At 37.1% G+C, this 16,748-nt stretch overlaps 32 pseudogenes; all 32 read right to left on the bottom strand.

The window, feature by feature from the left end:
- Positions 1–207: 207 nt before the first annotated feature.
- LOC124333941 lies at positions 208–326 on the bottom strand (annotated as a pseudogene).
- A 413-nt stretch (positions 327–739) lies between these two features.
- On the bottom strand, positions 740–858 carry LOC124332930 (annotated as a pseudogene).
- Positions 859–1,270: 412 nt separating this feature from the next.
- LOC124332931 lies at positions 1,271–1,389 on the bottom strand (annotated as a pseudogene).
- A 411-nt stretch (positions 1,390–1,800) lies between these two features.
- LOC124332932 lies at positions 1,801–1,919 on the bottom strand (annotated as a pseudogene).
- A 412-nt stretch (positions 1,920–2,331) lies between these two features.
- LOC124332933 lies at positions 2,332–2,450 on the bottom strand (annotated as a pseudogene).
- A 412-nt stretch (positions 2,451–2,862) lies between these two features.
- Positions 2,863–2,981, bottom strand: LOC124333942 (annotated as a pseudogene).
- A 412-nt stretch (positions 2,982–3,393) lies between these two features.
- On the bottom strand, positions 3,394–3,512 carry LOC124332934 (annotated as a pseudogene).
- Positions 3,513–3,923: 411 nt separating this feature from the next.
- On the bottom strand, positions 3,924–4,042 carry LOC124333943 (annotated as a pseudogene).
- Positions 4,043–4,325: 283 nt separating this feature from the next.
- LOC124335084 lies at positions 4,326–4,444 on the bottom strand (annotated as a pseudogene).
- A 284-nt stretch (positions 4,445–4,728) lies between these two features.
- LOC124331166 lies at positions 4,729–4,847 on the bottom strand (annotated as a pseudogene).
- Positions 4,848–5,258: 411 nt separating this feature from the next.
- Positions 5,259–5,377, bottom strand: LOC124333944 (annotated as a pseudogene).
- A 412-nt stretch (positions 5,378–5,789) lies between these two features.
- Positions 5,790–5,908, bottom strand: LOC124332935 (annotated as a pseudogene).
- Positions 5,909–6,321: 413 nt separating this feature from the next.
- LOC124332937 lies at positions 6,322–6,440 on the bottom strand (annotated as a pseudogene).
- Positions 6,441–6,853: 413 nt separating this feature from the next.
- On the bottom strand, positions 6,854–6,972 carry LOC124332938 (annotated as a pseudogene).
- A 412-nt stretch (positions 6,973–7,384) lies between these two features.
- Positions 7,385–7,503, bottom strand: LOC124332939 (annotated as a pseudogene).
- A 413-nt stretch (positions 7,504–7,916) lies between these two features.
- LOC124332941 lies at positions 7,917–8,035 on the bottom strand (annotated as a pseudogene).
- A 413-nt stretch (positions 8,036–8,448) lies between these two features.
- LOC124332942 lies at positions 8,449–8,567 on the bottom strand (annotated as a pseudogene).
- Positions 8,568–8,979: 412 nt separating this feature from the next.
- On the bottom strand, positions 8,980–9,098 carry LOC124332943 (annotated as a pseudogene).
- A 412-nt stretch (positions 9,099–9,510) lies between these two features.
- Positions 9,511–9,629, bottom strand: LOC124333945 (annotated as a pseudogene).
- A 412-nt stretch (positions 9,630–10,041) lies between these two features.
- LOC124333946 lies at positions 10,042–10,160 on the bottom strand (annotated as a pseudogene).
- Positions 10,161–10,572: 412 nt separating this feature from the next.
- On the bottom strand, positions 10,573–10,691 carry LOC124332944 (annotated as a pseudogene).
- Positions 10,692–11,103: 412 nt separating this feature from the next.
- LOC124333948 lies at positions 11,104–11,222 on the bottom strand (annotated as a pseudogene).
- Positions 11,223–11,634: 412 nt separating this feature from the next.
- On the bottom strand, positions 11,635–11,753 carry LOC124332945 (annotated as a pseudogene).
- A 412-nt stretch (positions 11,754–12,165) lies between these two features.
- LOC124331177 lies at positions 12,166–12,284 on the bottom strand (annotated as a pseudogene).
- Positions 12,285–12,695: 411 nt separating this feature from the next.
- Positions 12,696–12,814, bottom strand: LOC124333949 (annotated as a pseudogene).
- Positions 12,815–13,226: 412 nt separating this feature from the next.
- LOC124332946 lies at positions 13,227–13,345 on the bottom strand (annotated as a pseudogene).
- A 413-nt stretch (positions 13,346–13,758) lies between these two features.
- LOC124332947 lies at positions 13,759–13,877 on the bottom strand (annotated as a pseudogene).
- Positions 13,878–14,289: 412 nt separating this feature from the next.
- LOC124332949 lies at positions 14,290–14,408 on the bottom strand (annotated as a pseudogene).
- A 413-nt stretch (positions 14,409–14,821) lies between these two features.
- Positions 14,822–14,940, bottom strand: LOC124332950 (annotated as a pseudogene).
- Positions 14,941–15,352: 412 nt separating this feature from the next.
- LOC124332951 lies at positions 15,353–15,471 on the bottom strand (annotated as a pseudogene).
- A 413-nt stretch (positions 15,472–15,884) lies between these two features.
- LOC124332952 lies at positions 15,885–16,003 on the bottom strand (annotated as a pseudogene).
- Positions 16,004–16,415: 412 nt separating this feature from the next.
- Positions 16,416–16,534, bottom strand: LOC124332953 (annotated as a pseudogene).
- Between the last annotated feature and the right edge of the window lie 214 nt (positions 16,535–16,748).

Consider the following 16,748-nt stretch of genomic DNA (forward strand, 5'->3'; position numbering starts at 1 on the left):
ATCTACGAATTTGGACTGGTAACCATCACGATTAATAACGCGATAAAATTTGACAAACTCTCAATGGAATTGATCCAGAATCATTCTTATAGATGAATTGAACCTATCTCTAAGGCATTGAAATGTTTCATCTACGAAATTGGACTGGTAACCATCGTTATTGAAAAAAAATTTCAAGAAATTTGTTATTGAAAACAAACTATCCATCGCCAACGACATCCCGTATTCCCAAGCGGTCACCCTTCCAAGTACTAACGGAACTCGACGTAACTTAACTTCTGGGAGCTGACGAGACCAGGTGCGTTCTACGTGATATGGCCGTTGACATTCAAAAATGAAAATTTACCCTCCCAGTCCCAATGGATGAATAGAAAATCACTTCAAAGTGACAGAAATGTTTGTTCATTGAATTTGGACTGGTAACCATCGCAAATAAAAAGCGCGATCAACTTTGAAAAACTCGCAATGAAATTCATCCAGAATCATTCCTATAGATGAATTGAACCTATCCCTATGTCATTGAAATTTTTGATCTACGAATTTGGACTGGTAACCATTGCGATTAAAAAACGCGATAAAATTTGACAAAATCTCAATGGAATTGATCCAGAATCATTCTTATAGATGAATTGAACCTATCTCTAAGGCATTGAAATGTTTCATCTACGAAATTGGACTGGTAACCATCGTTATTGAAAAAAAATTTCAAGAAATTTTTTATTGAAAACAAGCTATTCATCGCCAACGACATCCCGTATTCCCAAGCGGTCACCCTTCCAAGTACTAACGGGACTCGACGTAACTTAACTTCTGGGAGCTGACGAGACCAGGTGCGTTCTACGTGATATGGCCGTTGACATTCAAAAATGAAAATTTACCCTCCCAGTCCCAATGGATGAATAGAAAATCACTTCAAAGTGACAGAAATGTTTGTTCATTGAATTTGGACTGGTAACCATCGCAAATAAAAAGCGCGATCAACTTTGAAAAACTCGCAATGAAATTCATCCAGAATCATTCCTATAGATGAATTGAACCTATCCCTATGTCATTGAAATTTTTGATCTACGAATTTGGACTGGTAACCATTGCGATTAAAAAACGCGATAAAATTTGACAAAATCTCAATGGAATTGATCCAGAATCATTCTTATAGATGCATTGAACCTATCTCTAAGGCATTGAAATGTTTCATCTACGAAATTGGACTGGTAACCATCGTTATTGAAAAAAATTTCAAGAAATTTTTTATTGAAAACAAACTATTCATCGCCAACGACATCCCGTATTCCCAAGCGGTCACCCTTCCAAGTACTAACGGGACTCGACGTAACTTAACTTCTGGGAGCTGACGAGACCAGGTGCGTTCTACGTGATATGGCCGTTGACATTCAAAAATGAAAATTTACCCTCCCAGTCCCAATGGATGAATAGAAAATCACTTCAAAGTGACAGAAATGTTTGTTCATTGAATTTGGACTGGTAACCATCGCGAATAAAAAGCGCGATCAACTTTGAAAAACTCGCAATGAAATTCATCCAGAATCATTCCTATAGATGAATTGAACCTATCCCTATGTCATTGAAATTTTTGATCTACGAATTTGGACTGGTAACCATCACGATTAATAACGCGATAAAATTTGACAAACTCTCAATGGAATTGATCCAGAATCATTCTTATAGATGAATTGAACCTATCTCTAAGGCATTGAAATGTTTCATCTACGAAATTGGACTGGTAACCATCGTTATTGAAAAAAATTTCAAGAAATTTTTTATTGAAAACAAACTATTCATCGCCAACGACATCCCGTATTCCCAAGCGGTCACCCTTCCAAGTACTAACGGGACTCGACGTAACTTAACTTCTGGGAGCTGACGAGACCAGGTGCGTTCTACGTGATATGGCCGTTGACATTCAAAAATGAAAATTTACCCTCCCAGTCCCAATGGATGAATAGAAAATCACTTCAAAGTGACAGAAATGTTTGTTCATTGAATTTGGACTGGTAACCATCGCGAATAAAAAGCGCGATCAACTTTGAAAAACTCGCAATGAAATTCATCCAGAATCATTCCTATAGATGAATTGAACCTATCCCTATGTCATTGAAATTTTTGATCTACGAATTTGGACTGGTAACCATCACGATTAATAACGCGATAAAATTTGACAAACTCTCAATGGAATTGATCCAGAATCATTCTTATAGATGAATTGAACCTATCTCTAAGGCATTGAAATGTTTCATCTACGAAATTGGACTGGTAACCATCGTTATTGAAAAAAAATTTCAAGAAATTTGTTATTGAAAACAAACTATTCATCGCCAACGACATCCCGTATTCCCAAGCGGTCACCCTTCCAAGTACTAACGGGACTCGACGTAACTTAACTTCTGGGAGCTGACGAGACCAGGTGCGTTCTACGTGATATGGCCGTTGACATTCAAAAATGAAAATTTACCCTCCCAGTCCCAATGGATGAATAGAAAATCACTTCAAAGTGACAGAAATGTTTGTTCATTGAATTTGGACTGGTAACCATCGCGAATAAAAAGCGCGATCAACTTTGAAAAACTCGCAATGAAATTCATCCAGAATCATTCCTATAGATGAATTGAACCTATCCCTATGTCATTGAAATTTTTGATCTACGAATTTGGACTGGTAACCATCACGATTAATAACGCGATAAAATTTGACAAACTCTCAATGGAATTGATCCAGAATCATTCTTATAGATGAATTGAACCTATCTCTAAGGCATTGAAATGTTTCATCTACGAAATTAGACTGGTAACCATCGTTATTGAAAAAAAATTTCAAGAAATTTGTTATTGAAAACAAACTATCCATCGCCAACGACATCCCGTATTCCCAAGCGGTCACCCTTCCAAGTACTAACGGAACTCGACGTAACTTAACTTCTGGGAGCTGACGAGACCAGGTGCGTTCTACGTGATATGGCCGTTGACATTCAAAAATGAAAATTTACCCTCCCAGTCCCAATGGATGAATAGAAAATCACTTCAAAGTGACAGAAATGTTTGTTCATTGAATTTGGACTGGTAACCATCGCGAATAAAAAGCGCGATCAACTTTGAAAATCTCGCAATGAAATTCATCCAGAATCATTCCTATAGATGAATTGAACCTATCCCTATGTCATTGAAATTTTTGATCTACGAATTTGGACTGGTAACCATCACGATTAATAACGCGATAAAATTTGACAAACTCTCAATGGAATTGATCCAGAATCATTCTTATAGATGAATTGAACCTATCTCTAAGGCATTGAAATGTTTCATCTACGAAATTGGACTGGTAACCATCGTTATTGAAAAAAAATTTCAAGAAATTTTTTATTGAAAACAAGCTATTCATCGCCAACGACATCCCGTATTCCCAAGCGGTCACCCTTCCAAGTACTAACGGGACTCGACGTAACTTAACTTCTGGGAGCTGACGAGACCAGGTGCGTTCTACGTGATATGGCCGTTGACATTCAAAAATGAAAATTTACCCTCCCAGTCCCAATGGATGAATAGAAAATCACTTCAAAGTGACAGAAATGTTTGTTCATTGAATTTGGACTGGTAACCATCGCGAATAAAAAGCGCGATCAACTTTGAAAAACTCGCAATGAAATTCATCCAGAATCATTCCTATAGATGAATTGAACCTATCCCTATGTCATTGAAATTTTTGATCTACGAATTTGGACTGGTAACCATCACGATTAATAACGCGATAAAATTTGACAAACTCTTAATGGAATTGATCCAGAATCATTCTTATAGATGAATTGAACCTATCTCTAAGGCATTGAAATGTTTCATCTACGAAATTGGACTGGTAACCATCGTGATTGAAAAAAATGTAAAGAAATTTGTTATTGAAAACAAACTATCCATCGCCAACGACATCCCGTATTCCCAAGCGGTCACCCTTCCAAGTACTAACGGAACTCGACGTAACTTAACTTCTGGGAGCTGACGAGACCAGGTGCGTTCTACGTGATATGGCCGTTGACATTCAAAAATGAAAATTTACCCTCCCAGTCCCAATGGATGAATAGAAAATCACTTCAAAGTGACAGAAATGTTTGTTCATTGAATTTGGACTGGTAACCATCGCGAATAAAAAGCGCGATCAACTTTGAAAAACTCGCAATGAAATTCATCCAGAATCATTCCTATAGATGAATTGAACCTATCCCTATGTCATTGAAATTTTTGATCTACGAATTTGGACTGGTAACCATCGTTATTGAAAAAAAATTTCAAGAAATTTTTTATTGAAATCAAACTATTCATCGCCAACGACATCCCGTATTCCCAAGCGGTCACCCTTCCAAGTACTAACGGGACTCGACGTAACTTAACTTCTGGGAGCTGACGAGACCAGTTGCGTTCTACGTGATATGGCCGTTGACATTCAAAAATGAAAATTTACCCTCCCATTCCCAATGGATGAATAGAAAATCACTTCAAAGTGACAGAAATGTTTGTTCATTGAATTTGGACTGGTAACCATCGCGAATAAAAAGCGCGATCAACTTTGAAAAACTCGCAATGAAATTCATCCAGAATCATTCCTATAGATGAATTGAACCTATCCCTATGTCATTGAAATTTTTGATCTACGAATTTGGACTGGTAACCATCGTGATTGAAAAAAAAATGTCAAGAAATTTGTTATTGAAAACAAACTATCCATCGCCAACGACATCCCGTATTCCCAAGCGGTCACCCTTCCAAGTACTAACGGGACTCGACGTAACTTAACTTCTGGGAACTGACGAGACCAGGTGCGTTCTACGTGATATGGCCGTTGACATTCAAAAATGAAAATTTACCCTCCCAGTCCCAATGGATGAATAGAAAATCACTTCAAAGTGACAGAAATGTTTGTTCATTGAATTTGGACTGGTAACCATCGCGAATAAAAAGCGCGATCAACTTTGAAAAACTCGCAATGAAATTCATCCAGAATCATTCCTATAGATGAATTGAACCTATCCCTATGTCATTGAAATTTTTGATCTACGAATTTGGACTGGTAACCATCACGATTAATAACGCGATAAAATTTGACAAACTCTCAATGGAATTGATCCAGAATCATTCTTATAGATGAATTGAACCTATCTCTAAGGCATTGAAATGTTTCATCTACGAAATTGGACTGGTAACCATCGTGATTGAAAAAAATGTAAAGAAATTTGTTATTGAAAACAAACTATCCATCGCCAACGACATCCCGTATTCCCAAGCGGTCACCCTTCCAAGTACTAACGGAACTCGACGTAACTTAACTTCTGGGAGCTGACGAGACCAGGTGCGTTCTACGTGATATGGCCGTTGACATTCAAAAATGAAAATTTACCCTCCCAGTCCCAATGGATGAATAGAAAATCACTTCAAAGTGACAGAAATGTTTGTTCATTGAATTTGGACTGGTAACCATCGCGAATAAAAAGCGCGATCAACTTTGAAAATCTCGCAATGAAATTCATCCAGAATCATTCCTATAGATGAATTGAACCTATCCCTATGTCATTGAAATTTTTGATCTACGAATTTGGACTGGTAACCATCACGATTAATAACGCGATAAAATTTGACAAACTCTCAATGGAATTGATCCAGAATCATTCTTATAGATGAATTGAACCTATCTCTAAGGCATTGAAATGTTTCATCTACGAAATTGGACTGGTAACCATCGTTATTGAAAAAAAATTTCAAGAAATTTTTTATTGAAAACAAGCTATTCATCGCCAACGACATCCCGTATTCCCAAGCGGTCACCCTTCCAAGTACTAACGGGACTCGACGTAACTTAACTTCTGGGAGCTGACGAGACCAGGTGCGTTCTACGTGATATGGCCGTTGACATTCAAAAATGAAAATTTACCCTCCCAGTCCCAATGGATGAATAGAAAATCACTTCAAAGTGACAGAAATGTTTGTTCATTGAATTTGGACTGGTAACCATCGCAAATAAAAAGCGCGATCAACTTTGAAAAACTCGCAATGAAATTCATCCAGAATCATTCCTATAGATGAATTGAACCTATCCCTATGTCATTGAAATTTTTGATCTACGAATTTGGACTGGTAACCATTGCGATTAAAAAACGCGATAAAATTTGACAAAATCTCAATGGAATTGATCCAGAATCATTCTTATAGATGAATTGAACCTATCTCTAAGGCATTGAAATGTTTCATCTACGAAATTGGACTGGTAACCATCGTTATTGAAAAAAAATTTCAAGAAATTTTTTATTGAAAACAAGCTATTCATCGCCAACGACATCCCGTATTCCCAAGCGGTCACCCTTCCAAGTACTAACGGGACTCGACGTAACTTAACTTCTGGGAGCTGACGAGACCAGGTGCGTTCTACGTGATATGGCCGTTGACATTCAAAAATGAAAATTTACCCTCCCAGTCCCAATGGATGAATAGAAAATCACTTCAAAGTGACAGAAATGTTTGTTCATTGAATTTGGACTGGTAACCATCGCAAATAAAAAGCGCGATCAACTTTGAAAAACTCGCAATGAAATTCATCCAGAATCATTCCTATAGATGAATTGAACCTATCCCTATGTCATTGAAATTTTTGATCTACGAATTTGGACTGGTAACCATTGCGATTAAAAAACGCGATAAAATTTGACAAAATCTCAATGGAATTGATCCAGAATCATTCTTATAGATGAATTGAACCTATCTCTAAGGCATTGAAATGTTTCATCTACGAAATTGGACTGGTAACCATCGTTATTGAAAAAAAATTTCAAGAAATTTTTTATTGAAAACAAGCTATTCATCGCCAACGACATCCCGTATTCCCAAGCGGTCACCCTTCCAAGTACTAACGGGACTCGACGTAACTTAACTTCTGGGAGCTGACGAGACCAGGTGCGTTCTACGTGATATGGCCGTTGACATTCAAAAATGAAAATTTACCCTCCCAGTCCCAATGGATGAATAGAAAATCACTTCAAAGTGACAGAAATGTTTGTTCATTGAATTTGGACTGGTAACCATCGCAAATAAAAAGCGCGATCAACTTTGAAAAACTCGCAATGAAATTCATCCAGAATCATTCCTATAGATGAATTGAACCTATCCCTATGTCATTGAAATTTTTGATCTACGAATTTGGACTGGTAACCATTGCGATTAAAAAACGCGATAAAATTTGACAAAATCTCAATGGAATTGATCCAGAATCATTCTTATAGATGAATTGAACCTATCTCTAAGGCATTGAAATGTTTCATCTACGAAATTGGACTGGTAACCATCGTTATTGAAAAAAATTTCAAGAAATTTTTTATTGAAAACAAGCTATTCATCGCCAACGACATCCCGTATTCCCAAGCGGTCACCCTTCCAAGTACTAACGGGACTCGACGTAACTTAACTTCTGGGAGCTGACGAGACCAGGTGCGTTCTACGTGATATGGCCGTTGACATTCAAAAATGAAAATTTACCCTCCCAGTCCCAATGGATGAATAGAAAATCACTTCAAAGTGACAGAAATGTTTGTTCATTGAATTTGGACTGGTAACCATCGCAAATAAAAAGCGCGATCAACTTTGAAAAACTCGCAATGAAATTCATCCAGAATCATTCCTATAGATGAATTGAACCTATCCCTATGTCATTGAAATTTTTGATCTACGAATTTGGACTGGTAACCATTGCGATTAAAAAACGCGATAAAATTTGACAAAATCTCAATGGAATTGATCCAGAATCATTCTTATAGATGAATTGAACCTATCTCTAAGGCATTGAAATGTTTCATCTACGAAATTGGACTGGTAACCATCGTTATTGAAAAAAAATTTCAAGAAATTTTTTATTGAAAACAAGCTATTCATCGCCAACGACATCCCGTATTCCCAAGCGGTCACCCTTCCAAGTACTAACGGGACTCGACGTAACTTAACTTCTGGGAGCTGACGAGACCAGGTGCGTTCTACGTGATATGGCCGTTGACATTCAAAAATGAAAATTTACCCTCCCAGTCCCAATGGATGAATAGAAAATCACTTCAAAGTGACAGAAATGTTTGTTCATTGAATTTGGACTGGTAACCATCGCAAATAAAAAGCGCGATCAACTTTGAAAAACTCGCAATGAAATTCATCCAGAATCATTCCTATAGATGAATTGAACCTATCCCTATGTCATTGAAATTTTTGATCTACGAATTTGGACTGGTAACCATTGCGATTAAAAAACGCGATAAAATTTGACAAAATCTCAATGGAATTGATCCAGAATCATTCTTATAGATGAATTGAACCTATCTCTAAGGCATTGAAATGTTTCATCTACGAAATTGGACTGGTAACCATCGTTATTGAAAAAAAATTTCAAGAAATTTTTTATTGAAAACAAGCTATTCATCGCCAACGACATCCCGTATTCCCAAGCGGTCACCCTTCCAAGTACTAACGGGACTCGACGTAACTTAACTTCTGGGAGCTGACGAGACCAGGTGCGTTCTACGTGATATGGCCGTTGACATTCAAAAATGAAAATTTACCCTCCCAGTCCCAATGGATGAATAGAAAATCACTTCAAAGTGACAGAAATGTTTGTTCATTGAATTTGGACTGGTAACCATCGCAAATAAAAAGCGCGATCAACTTTGAAAAACTCGCAATGAAATTCATCCAGAATCATTCCTATAGATGAATTGAACCTATCCCTATGTCATTGAAATTTTTGATCTACGAATTTGGACTGGTAACCATTGCGATTAAAAAACGCGATAAAATTTGACAAAATCTCAATGGAATTGATCCAGAATCATTCTTATAGATGCATTGAACCTATCTCTAAGGCATTGAAATGTTTCATCTACGAAATTGGACTGGTAACCATCGTTATTGAAAAAAATTTCAAGAAATTTTTTATTGAAAACAAACTATTCATCGCCAACGACATCCCGTATTCCCAAGCGGTCACCCTTCCAAGTACTAACGGGACTCGACGTAACTTAACTTCTGGGAGCTGACGAGACCAGGTGCGTTCTACGTGATATGGCCGTTGACATTCAAAAATGAAAATTTACCCTCCCAGTCCCAATGGATGAATAGAAAATCACTTCAAAGTGACAGAAATGTTTGTTCATTGAATTTGGACTGGTAACCATCGCGAATAAAAAGCGCGATCAACTTTGAAAAACTCGCAATGAAATTCATCCAGAATCATTCCTATAGATGAATTGAACCTATCCCTATGTCATTGAAATTTTTGATCTACGAATTTGGACTGGTAACCATCACGATTAATAACGCGATAAAATTTGACAAACTCTCAATGGAATTGATCCAGAATCATTCTTATAGATGAATTGAACCTATCTCTAAGGCATTGAAATGTTTCATCTACGAAATTGGACTGGTAACCATCGTTATTGAAAAAAAATTTCAAGAAATTTGTTATTGAAAACAAACTATCCATCGCCAACGACATCCCGTATTCCCAAGCGGTCACCCTTCCAAGTACTAACGGAACTCGACGTAACTTAACTTCTGGGAGCTGACGAGACCAGGTGCGTTCTACGTGATATGGCCGTTGACATTCAAAAATGAAAATTTACCCTCCCAGTCCCAATGGATGAATAGAAAATCACTTCAAAGTGACAGAAATGTTTGTTCATTGAATTTGGACTGGTAACCATCGCGAATAAAAAGCGCGATCAACTTTGAAAAACTCGCAATGAAATTCATCCAGAATCATTCCTATAGATGAATTGAACCTATCCCTATGTCATTGAAATTTTTGATCTACGAATTTGGACTGGTAACCATCACGATTAATAACGCGATAAAATTTGACAAACTCTCAATGGAATTGATCCAGAATCATTCTTATAGATGAATTGAACCTATCTCTAAGGCATTGAAATGTTTCATCTACGAAATTGGACTGGTAACCATCGTTATTGAAAAAAAATTTCAAGAAATTTGTTATTGAAAACAAACTATCCATCGCCAACGACATCCCGTATTCCCAAGCGGTCACCCTTCCAAGTACTAACGGAACTCGACGTAACTTAACTTCTGGGAGCTGACGAGACCAGGTGCGTTCTACGTGATATGGCCGTTGACATTCAAAAATGAAAATTTACCCTCCCAGTCCCAATGGATGAATAGAAAATCACTTCAAAGTGACAGAAATGTTTGTTCATTGAATTTGGACTGGTAACCATCGCAAATAAAAAGCGCGATCAACTTTGAAAAACTCGCAATGAAATTCATCCAGAATCATTCCTATAGATGAATTGAACCTATCCCTATGTCATTGAAATTTTTGATCTACGAATTTGGACTGGTAACCATTGCGATTAAAAAACGCGATAAAATTTGACAAAATCTCAATGGAATTGATCCAGAATCATTCTTATAGATGCATTGAACCTATCTCTAAGGCATTGAAATGTTTCATCTACGAAATTGGACTGGTAACCATCGTTATTGAAAAAAATTTCAAGAAATTTTTTATTGAAAACAAACTATTCATCGCCAACGACATCCCGTATTCCCAAGCGGTCACCCTTCCAAGTACTAACGGGACTCGACGTAACTTAACTTCTGGGAGCTGACGAGACCAGGTGCGTTCTACGTGATATGGCCGTTGACATTCAAAAATGAAAATTTACCCTCCCAGTCCCAATGGATGAATAGAAAATCACTTCAAAGTGACAGAAATGTTTGTTCATTGAATTTGGACTGGTAACCATCGCGAATAAAAAGCGCGATCAACTTTGAAAAACTCGCAATGAAATTCATCCAGAATCATTCCTATAGATGAATTGAACCTATCCCTATGTCATTGAAATTTTTGATCTACGAATTTGGACTGGTAACCATCACGATTAATAACGCGATAAAATTTGACAAACTCTCAATGGAATTGATCCAGAATCATTCTTATAGATGAATTGAACCTATCTCTAAGGCATTGAAATGTTTCATCTACGAAATTGGACTGGTAACCATCGTTATTGAAAAAAAATTTCAAGAAATTTGTTATTGAAAACAAACTATCCATCGCCAACGACATCCCGTATTCCCAAGCGGTCACCCTTCCAAGTACTAACGGAACTCGACGTAACTTAACTTCTGGGAGCTGACGAGACCAGGTGCGTTCTACGTGATATGGCCGTTGACATTCAAAAATGAAAATTTACCCTCCCAGTCCCAATGGATGAATAGAAAATCACTTCAAAGTGACAGAAATGTTTGTTCATTGAATTTGGACTGGTAACCATCGCAAATAAAAAGCGCGATCAACTTTGAAAAACTCGCAATGAAATTCATCCAGAATCATTCCTATAGATGAATTGAACCTATCCCTATGTCATTGAAATTTTTGATCTACGAATTTGGACTGGTAACCATTGCGATTAAAAAACGCGATAAAATTTGACAAAATCTCAATGGAATTGATCCAGAATCATTCTTATAGATGCATTGAACCTATCTCTAAGGCATTGAAATGTTTCATCTACGAAATTGGACTGGTAACCATCGTTATTGAAAAAAATTTCAAGAAATTTTTTATTGAAAACAAACTATTCATCGCCAACGACATCCCGTATTCCCAAGCGGTCACCCTTCCAAGTACTAACGGGACTCGACGTAACTTAACTTCTGGGAGCTGACGAGACCAGGTGCGTTCTACGTGATATGGCCGTTGACATTCAAAAATGAAAATTTACCCTCCCAGTCCCAATGGATGAATAGAAAATCACTTCAAAGTGACAGAAATGTTTGTTCATTGAATTTGGACTGGTAACCATCGCGAATAAAAAGCGCGATCAACTTTGAAAAACTCGCAATGAAATTCATCCAGAATCATTCCTATAGATGAATTGAACCTATCCCTATGTCATTGAAATTTTTGATCTACGAATTTGGACTGGTAACCATCACGATTAATAACGCGATAAAATTTGACAAACTCTCAATGGAATTGATCCAGAATCATTCTTATAGATGAATTGAACCTATCTCTAAGGCATTGAAATGTTTCATCTACGAAATTGGACTGGTAACCATCGTTATTGAAAAAAAATTTCAAGAAATTTGTTATTGAAAACAAACTATCCATCGCCAACGACATCCCGTATTCCCAAGCGGTCACCCTTCCAAGTACTAACGGGACTCGACGTAACTTAACTTCTGGGAACTGACGAGACCAGGTGCGTTCTACGTGATATGGCCGTTGACATTCAAAAATGAAAATTTACCCTCCCAGTCCCAATGGATGAATAGAAAATCACTTCAAAGTGACAGAAATGTTTGTTCATTGAATTTGGACTGGTAACCATCGCGAATAAAAAGCGCGATCAACTTTGAAAAACTCGCAATGAAATTCATCCAGAATCATTCCTATAGATGAATTGAACCTATCCCTATGTCATTGAAATTTTTGATCTACGAATTTGGACTGGTAACCATCACGATTAATAACGCGATAAAATTTGACAAACTCTCAATGGAATTGATCCAGAATCATTCTTATAGATGAATTGAACCTATCTCTAAGGCATTGAAATGTTTCATCTACGAAATTGGACTGGTAACCATCGTGATTGAAAAAAATGTAAAGAAATTTGTTATTGAAAACAAACTATCCATCGCCAACGACATCCCGTATTCCCAAGCGGTCACCCTTCCAAGTACTAACGGAACTCGACGTAACTTAACTTCTGGGAGCTGACGAGACCAGGTGCGTTCTACGTGATATGGCCGTTGACATTCAAAAATGAAAATTTACCCTCCCAGTCCCAATGGATGAATAGAAAATCACTTCAAAGTGACAGAAATGTTTGTTCATTGAATTTGGACTGGTAACCATCGCGAATAAAAAGCGCGATCAACTTTGAAAATCTCGCAATGAAATTCATCCAGAATCATTCCTATAGATGAATTGAACCTATCCCTATGTCATTGAAATTTTTGATCTACGAATTTGGACTGGTAACCATCACGATTAATAACGCGATAAAATTTGACAAACTCTCAATGGAATTGATCCAGAATCATTCTTATAGATGAATTGAACCTATCTCTAAGGCATTGAAATGTTTCATCTACGAAATTGGACTGGTAACCATCGTTATTGAAAAAAAATTTCAAGAAATTTTTTATTGAAAACAAGCTATTCATCGCCAACGACATCCCGTATTCCCAAGCGGTCACCCTTCCAAGTACTAACGGGACTCGACGTAACTTAACTTCTGGGAGCTGACGAGACCAGGTGCGTTCTACGTGATATGGCCGTTGACATTCAAAAATGAAAATTTACCCTCCCAGTCCCAATGGATGAATAGAAAATCACTTCAAAGTGACAGAAATGTTTGTTCATTGAATTTGGACTGGTAACCATCGCAAATAAAAAGCGCGATCAACTTTGAAAAACTCGCAATGAAATTCATCCAGAATCATTCCTATAGATGAATTGAACCTATCCCTATGTCATTGAAATTTTTGATCTACGAATTTGGACTGGTAACCATTGCGATTAAAAAACGCGATAAAATTTGACAAAATCTCAATGGAATTGATCCAGAATCATTCTTATAGATGAATTGAACCTATCTCTAAGGCATTGAAATGTTTCATCTACGAAATTGGACTGGTAACCATCGTTATTGAAAAAAAATTTCAAGAAATTTTTTATTGAAAACAAGCTATTCATCGCCAACGACATCCCGTATTCCCAAGCGGTCACCCTTCCAAGTACTAACGGGACTCGACGTAACTTAACTTCTGGGAGCTGACGAGACCAGGTGCGTTCTACGTGATATGGCCGTTGACATTCAAAAATGAAAATTTACCCTCCCAGTCCCAATGGATGAATAGAAAATCACTTCAAAGTGACAGAAATGTTTGTTCATTGAATTTGGACTGGTAACCATCGCAAATAAAAAGCGCGATCAACTTTGAAAAACTCGCAATGAAATTCATCCAGAATCATTCCTATAGATGAATTGAACCTATCCCTATGTCATTGAAATTTTTGATCTACGAATTTGGACTGGTAACCATTGCGATTAAAAAACGCGATAAAATTTGACAAAATCTCAATGGAATTGATCCAGAATCATTCTTATAGATGAATTGAACCTATCTCTAAGGCATTGAAATGTTTCATCTACGAAATTGGACTGGTAACCATCGTTATTGAAAAAAATTTCAAGAAATTTTTTATTGAAAACAAGCTATTCATCGCCAACGACATCCCGTATTCCCAAGCGGTCACCCTTCCAAGTACTAACGGGACTCGACGTAACTTAACTTCTGGGAGCTGACGAGACCAGGTGCGTTCTACGTGATATGGCCGTTGACATTCAAAAATGAAAATTTACCCTCCCAGTCCCAATGGATGAATAGAAAATCACTTCAAAGTGACAGAAATGTTTGTTCATTGAATTTGGACTGGTAACCATCGCAAATAAAAAGCGCGATCAACTTTGAAAAACTCGCAATGAAATTCATCCAGAATCATTCCTATAGATGAATTGAACCTATCCCTATGTCATTGAAATTTTTGATCTACGAATTTGGACTGGTAACCATTGCGATTAAAAAACGCGATAAAATTTGACAAAATCTCAATGGAATTGATCCAGAATCATTCTTATAGATGAATTGAACCTATCTCTAAGGCATTGAAATGTTTCATCTACGAAATTGGACTGGTAACCATCGTTATTGAAAAAAAATTTCAAGAAATTTTTTATTGAAAACAAGCTATTCATCGCCAACGACATCCCGTATTCCCAAGCGGTCACCCTTCCAAGTACTAACGGGACTCGACGTAACTTAACTTCTGGGAGCTGACGAGACCAGGTGCGTTCTACGTGATATGGCCGTTGACATTCAAAAATGAAAATTTACCCTCCCAGTCCCAATGGATGAATAGAAAATCACTTCAAAGTGACAGAAATGTTTGTTCATTGAATTTGGACTGGTAACCATCGCAAATAAAAAGCGCGATCAACTTTGAAAAACTCGCAATGAAATTCATCCAGAATCATTCCTATAGATGAATTGAACCTATCCCTATGTCATTGAAATTTTTGATCTACGAATTTGGACTGGTAACCATTGCGATTAAAAAACGCGATAAAATTTGACAAAATCTCAATGGAATTGATCCAGAATCATTCTTATAGATGAATTGAACCTATCTCTAAGGCATTGAAATGTTTCATCTACGAAATTGGACTGGTAACCATCGTTATTGAAAAAAATTTCAAGAAATTTTTTATTGAAAACAAGCTATTCATCGCCAACGACATCCCGTATTCCCAAGCGGTCACCCTTCCAAGTACTAACGGGACTCGACGTAACTTAACTTCTGGGAGCTGACGAGACCAGGTGCGTTCTACGTGATATGGCCGTTGACATTCAAAAATGAAAATTTACCCTCCCAGTCCCAATGGATGAATAGAAAATCACTTCAAAGTGACAGAAATGTTTGTTCATTGAATTTGGACTGGTAACCATCGCAAATAAAAAGCGCGATCAACTTTGAAAAACTCGCAATGAAATTCATCCAGAATCATTCCTATAGATGAATTGAACCTATCCCTATGTCATTGAAATTTTTGATCTACGAATTTGGACTGGTAACCATTGCGATTAAAAAACGCGATAAAATTTGACAAAATCTCAATGGAATTGATCCAGAATCATTCTTATAGATGAATTGAACCTATCTCTAAGGCATTGAAATGTTTCATCTACGAAATTGGACTGGTAACCATCGTTATTGAAAAAAAATTTCAAGAAATTTTTTATTGAAAACAAGCTATTCATCGCCAACGACATCCCGTATTCCCAAGCGGTCACCCTTCCAAGTACTAACGGGACTCGACGTAACTTAACTTCTGGGAGCTGACGAGACCAGGTGCGTTCTACGTGATATGGCCGTTGACATTCAAAAATGAAAATTTACCCTCCCAGTCCCAATGGATGAATAGAAAATCACTTCAAAGTGACAGAAATGTTTGTTCATTGAATTTGGACTGGTAACCATCGCAAATAAAAAGCGCGATCAACTTTGAAAAACTCGCAATGAAATTCATCCAGAATCATTCCTATAGATGAATTGAACCTATCCCTATGTCATTGAAATTTTTGATCTACGAATTTGGACTGGTAACCATTGCGATTAAAAAACGCGATAAAATTTGACAAAATCTCAATGGAATTGATCCAGAATCATTCTTATAGATGCATTGAACCTATCTCTAAGGCATTGAAATGTTTCATCTACGAAATTGGACTGGTAACCATCGTTATTGAAAAAAATTTCAAGAAATTTTTTATTGAAAACAAACTATTCATCGCCAACGACATCCCGTATTCCCAAGCGGTCACCCTTCCAAGTACTAACGGGACTCGACGTAACTTAACTTCTGGGAGCTGACGAGACCAGGTGCGTTCTACGTGATATGGCCGTTGACATTCAAAAATGAAAATTTACCCTCCCAGTCCCAATGGATGAATAGAAAATCACTTCAAAGTGACAGAAATGTTTGTTCATTGAATTTGGACTGGTAACCATCGCGAATAAAAAGCGCGATCAACTTTGAAAAACTCGCAATGAAATTCATCCAGAATCATTCCTATAGATGAATTGAACCTATCCCTATGTCATTGAAATTTTTGATCTACGAA

Source organism: Daphnia pulicaria, chromosome 3, assembly GCF_021234035.1.
Source record: "Daphnia pulicaria isolate SC F1-1A chromosome 3, SC_F0-13Bv2, whole genome shotgun sequence".
Lineage (NCBI taxonomy): Eukaryota > Metazoa > Arthropoda > Branchiopoda > Diplostraca > Daphniidae > Daphnia > Daphnia pulicaria.